Genomic DNA, 5,604 nt, shown 5'->3' on the forward strand with positions numbered 1-5,604 from the left:
TGATCTGCTTAGCCACTCACCATTGCTTAGCTTATCAAATTCGTAATTAATAGGTCTAATCTTATTGATAACTAACTTTAGATTTGATTAGGAGATATAATATAGCATCTCTTCCTAGTTCCTTCCCATTGGTCATTGATGTCCAAATTACATGAAAGTTACGCATACCTTGTTGTTCTTATTAATAATTGTTCTGCAACCAATATTCTGAGCGCTGTCTCGTGGAGGGTTTCGTCTAGTGATTAAGGTTGAAATTGCCGAATATAAAAATGCTGAATTCAAATTCTCTTTTCTCTGCCCAATTTCTTAAAGAAATCTCATCACTTTTCTAATGTGAAAAAAGCTGAGTGCTATGTGCAAAGATTAATGCAGACACAATTCAAAGCCTTATGAGTGGCACGCCCTAAGATTAATGTAGACACAATTCGATGAAAATATGTACCGACATCAATTGTCAAACCTATTCTTGTAGTACGTTTTAGACGGCAATGATGAGTTCAAGTTGAAATCAAGAGATAGATGAGACTGTGAAACCGATTTTGTGCAGTAAATTTCGTGCACATCTGAAATTTCTTAGATCGTCATATAGTTAGACTGCAGTGAAGATCTTTGATGTTATGATTTTCTTTTGCCATGTGGAAACAAATTCCGGAGGTATCGAACTGTCTTATTTTAAAGCCGGCGCAAAAAAATAAACCAGAAAGCTACTCAACGAGTACGTGTATATGATAGCTTGGTAAGTTATAGTGACTGCCCCACTTATGTGGATTTATTTGTTCCCAATATATAGCTTATGCATATTACTGTAACACAAAAACGAAGTGCGGGTTGATCAAAGAAAAACTCCAGGTTCGAATTTGCTAGATTAAACTTGGACAGGGCAATCCAGGGGATCGAATTAAATTCCATCATAAAAGCATTGGTTCAGAAACCTGCAAAACATTTCCAGTCTGCAGGGTTCTAATGCAGTTCCGGAACTGGAGCTTGCTTACAATTTATCTGTCAAATGTCCGTTGATCCAACACCAGCTAATGTCTTATTTGTCCATCCGAATTGACTTGATTCTTGCAGAAACTCTGCAAGATACGCTCGCAGTACATAGCATCAGAGAGGACCTGTGTGACTTACAAATTTACTTTTACAGGCAAAGGCAAAAGGGAAGTAGTGGAATTGGAAATGCAGCCCGATTGATTAATTTCCAAACGTATCACCATCAGAATCCGTCACGGTTTCTGCATTTGAGTGATGATGGCAGTGGTGGGTATACGAGTACTACATGAGTGAGAAATAGCAGAACCCCAGAAGCCTACTTTCTGCCGTTCTGGTACATGTTGTACTTTGCTAGAGAAATTATGAAGCCTGGATATGGAAAGCCTCTCAGCCGCTTTTGCAGATGCACTTCTCCCTCTGATGAGCAATTAAAAAGGGGTCTAAATGCAGCCTGGGAAAAAAGAGAGGTTGGTTGGAGGTATTCTCCAGCTTCATTCAATTCTTTCAAGACCAAGTTCGGGTTGAGTTTGAAATTTGCATGCTTTTTCAATACAATCTATGGAGCGTACGAAGTGGTTGGATGTTTCTGCGCGCTGTACACCAAACCGCCCCTTTACTCGAATGACCATTCATAGCTCAGCAACCGCGTCAAATTCGCTTTTTGCAGTAAGAAGCATTCCCAAAATGAGCAAGGCAGCACCACCGTGCCATCAATAGCTAGGAGAAGATGTCTTAATCCCGAATTGGACCTTTTTTTTTTCCTCCTCTTTTTTTTCTTTCCTTTTCTTCTCCCTTAGTACAAGAGGAGTAATAACACTGCCAGCAATATCTTGGAAAAGATGTCCGAATCCAGAATTGGACTTGAACAAAATGATTGTTGTACTTTTACACCAAGTCCCAGTTTCAGTTTTCTGCTTGAAATCAGCAGGAGAACAGGTCCCCAGACCATTCAGGGTATAGTAGTACTAGTAGGAAGATGCCATGCTGTCTCTGGACTATTCTTTCGGAAAACCTATATACAGTATATTTTTATTGCAGTAAAAATAACATTTTGCAATAATATTTGCTGACTGCTGATGGTGACTTCGAAGACAAATGCTCCTAGAGCCAAAGATCCATTCCTTAAATACGCCCACGACAGGATCCATTCCAGGGACAACGAGGACAGCTCATAATTTTAGATTAAGTAATAACAACTGAAATGAAACCTGATATGAAATGTCAATAGATTCTGAGATGTCAGAATATTTGATGTCCCGTAAACTGCATCGAAAACCATATTTGATATCCCGTAAACTGCTCAAATATTTCGCCAGAAGTATCTTCGTCACCATCAGCGAAAGGAGGGAGGGGGAATTAAAATATGACACTTAAATTTTACTACGACTACTACATTACTCATGACTTTCACACATTTCAATTTACCCTTTTTTTTTTTGCGTTTTGGAGTCTCTTCTCAAACTAATCTGCCAATTCAGACCGTTTTATTTCGATTGATGAGAAACCAAAAACAAAAGCAGGAACAAAAGAAGGGCAAAAGGCACCAGCAATTGAGCATATGTATGGGCATAACAGGCAGCATAAGCATAAGGAGAGTTTAGGCTGCAAAGCGAAGCCCATTGATGCTTTGTTTAGTGTTTGCACTTTGTAAAATTAGGCAGCTTGGCCATCTTTTTACGGCCACAGAGCCTCAGTACTTAGTGCAGCTGGCAAGTAACAAAAGACCATTTTCATCAGAGATGCAGAGAAAAGAAAAGATCTACGAAAACAAAGAACAACGTTGACAATCAATTTTAGTACTCAACAGATAAAAGGTTCCCGGGAGTGGAGTTTACTGTCGGAATGATCTCCAGGACAGATTCATAGGACTCACAGCTGGAGAGGTGCCGTTTGCGTTTTATAACTCACACAAGAGGAGCTTCAGCGAGCTGCTTAGGGTTTCATTACCCAATTACTCCTACCAGTTCTTAACTTCCAATGTTTGAGGTTTCCGCCCCCTTCTTAACTTCTTTGTCTAGCACATGAATACTTTTTGGGCTCATCCCTCTATCCTACCGTCTGCCCATGTGTGTGTGTGTGTGTGTGTATATATCTATCCTTGATCCATCTAACCAAGATTGTGGTTTGGGCTCTGTTTTATGCTTCTATCCGCGGTCCAGCTACTTGCTTTCTAACATCCCTCTGTTGCCCAAGCCCATAGTTCCATGGCTATTCTTCGCCTCACAACGAAAAAGCACTTATCCATAACCTAAACCTGCTAACATATATATATATATATATATATATATATATATATATATATATATATATATATATATATATATATGTATGTAAAAAAAATAAAAATACATTGATAGCATATAAAAAGTATTACTCTTAACTGATTATAAATTTTGATTTGAAATACTCAGTTTTTGTGATGTTCTCATTTTCTTGTTTGCTTTTGTACTCAAATTATAGATTTTTTAGCAGTTAAAAAAGTTGAAATACATTAATCCTAATCAACTAAAGAGTAACTTTTGCGGATTCTATAATCACTTTTCATAATTAGAGTTTATGAAATCTGAAGCAAACAAGAACGAGGTTTAATTAGTACCTCATCCACAAATACGGTAGTCTGGCGAAATTTTCTAGTGAATTGAGTATGCAGTGAGCAATTGTTAGCATGTTTAAATTACAACTAACTTGCTACACACGCAATCCCAAATTAACTATACTTTTCTAAAAGACCAACATCTTAGGCCACTCTTAATGGAGCACAGGTGCCCGTTAGCCAAACCCTAGTCTCATAATTCAATAGTCATGAACATAAAAATCAAAACCTTCACTAATTTTACTAAGAGAATTTAATCATAAAATGGAGTGGTTATAATATTATTGCCAACAAACCATTTCACCTCTTTTTTTTTAAGTACTCTTGTGGTAAAGTTGTGTTCATAATTTCCGAAAGTGCACGTGCATTGCTAAAAGATTTATCAGTATACGTATCAAAGCTCCATTTTAAATCTAATGTCCGCCTCAATATTTAATAATATTCAAGATTCACATTTGGATAAACTCGATTTTCAACAACCCAATGAATCAAATTGTGTCACACCATCTTATCTAATGCGTGACATAATCTAAGTCATTGAGTACTCGAATATACCCAAGTTTTGGACTTCAATAATCCATGTGAAAGCATTGCTTCAACTCCTATCCGCAAGTTGAACATGAACCCCAAAAATCAACCTAACCCGTAAATGGGGTAATGGGGCGACTTCACGCTAATCGTTTTCTGCAGGCACGGTGTCACGACACGGAAGGTAAACACAAATAGGGAAACCTTTCCGAACTCTGAAGTAAGTTGGAAAGGCGTGGAAGGCACAACCGCACAACATACTGATTTATCATCCCTAAGTTTTCGGCTTTCCAGAAATTAACTTGGATTCTACAAGTGCTGTGTCTTTTTGCTTTGAAAGTTTGCAGCATTTTCTGTTCAATATTCCCGTCATATATTATGCAACCATCTTTTTAAAAAAATAAAATAAAAATTCGGGGACAATCCAAAGAATTGCATGCCACCCAAAACGTACTCAAATGATGAACATCAGTCATAAATCAGGTGTTGCTATGCTACTCAATTATTCGGGGAAAATCTGAAGATAGCTTGCATCCAAACCGTACTTTACTTTTTGAACATTGATGTTAATTATATACTGATCCTTTTTCCCAATGACTAACTTTGGAAATTAACTTAATTATATACTGATACTTCCCATTGATGAACATAGACGCCTTTAAAATACTTTCGTCGAAAGTTTTTTTTGGCATTAACTCATATATGATATCTAACTGTTTTCGGCAAATTTCTTCAAATAATGTTGAAAAATATTTGCCACAAAAGCGGGATGCGTTTGGGAGTTGTTCTCGACTTAAGGTCGTCGTATTTATCCAATATTTGTTTGTGTTAGAGACAATTTTTTTAAACAAAACAAAAAAAAATCGACAATTTGGCTACTTATACCTTTTTTTTTATGAATATGTTATCCTAGCCGTTGATCGCTGATACTCACAAGGTTGCGTATGGAACAAAAGATAAAGAAAGAAAGTCATTGGATGAGAACAAAATATCTCCCATTTCTGAAAATTAAACCCACACCATCCTCAATTCTATACCTCCATTTCCCTCTTCCATTCCCAACTCTCCAACTCCCTCTATATCATTCGGTGTTCTCTCATTCAATTCCAACCATCCACAATCTTCTCTTTGTCATCGGCTTTCTGTCTTTATTGTCTCGGATCGCTATTTTCTCTGCCACCGGCTTTCTCTCATCGGCTTTTCGCCTTTATTGCGTCGGATTGCTGTTTTCAAGAGACAACCATTTGTATTTTGATGTAATGCCTCTTGAACCAATACTCCTATATAGGTATGTAATCGAGCCGAGTCGAGTTCGAGTATGATCTATAAATAACTTGGCTCGAGCTCGATCGAGTCAAAAAATCTCAAACTCGAGCTTGACTGGAGGAAATCTTTAAAAGCTCGAGACTCGACTCGATAAGGTTCGACCTTTAGTCAAGTCTTATCAAGTCGAGTAATCAAGCTTTTTGACTCGATACCTTACTTGTAAATTT

General features: G+C 37.4%; 1 long non-coding RNA gene across 1 annotated transcript; it reads right to left on the reverse strand.

Annotated features, from left to right (window-relative positions):
- Window positions 1-856: 856 nt before the first annotated feature.
- Window positions 857-3,267, reverse strand: LOC113697765 (uncharacterized). The gene is made up of 2 exons (XR_003449983.2): window positions 2,796-3,267; window positions 857-2,696 (listed from the first exon to the last, which is right to left on the reverse strand). It is a non-coding gene; the product is annotated as an uncharacterized lncRNA (long non-coding RNA).
- Window positions 3,268-5,604: the final 2,337 nt, after the last annotated feature.

Source organism: Coffea arabica, chromosome 7e (assembly GCF_036785885.1).
Source record: "Coffea arabica cultivar ET-39 chromosome 7e, Coffea Arabica ET-39 HiFi, whole genome shotgun sequence".
NCBI lineage: Eukaryota > Viridiplantae > Streptophyta > Magnoliopsida > Gentianales > Rubiaceae > Coffea > Coffea arabica.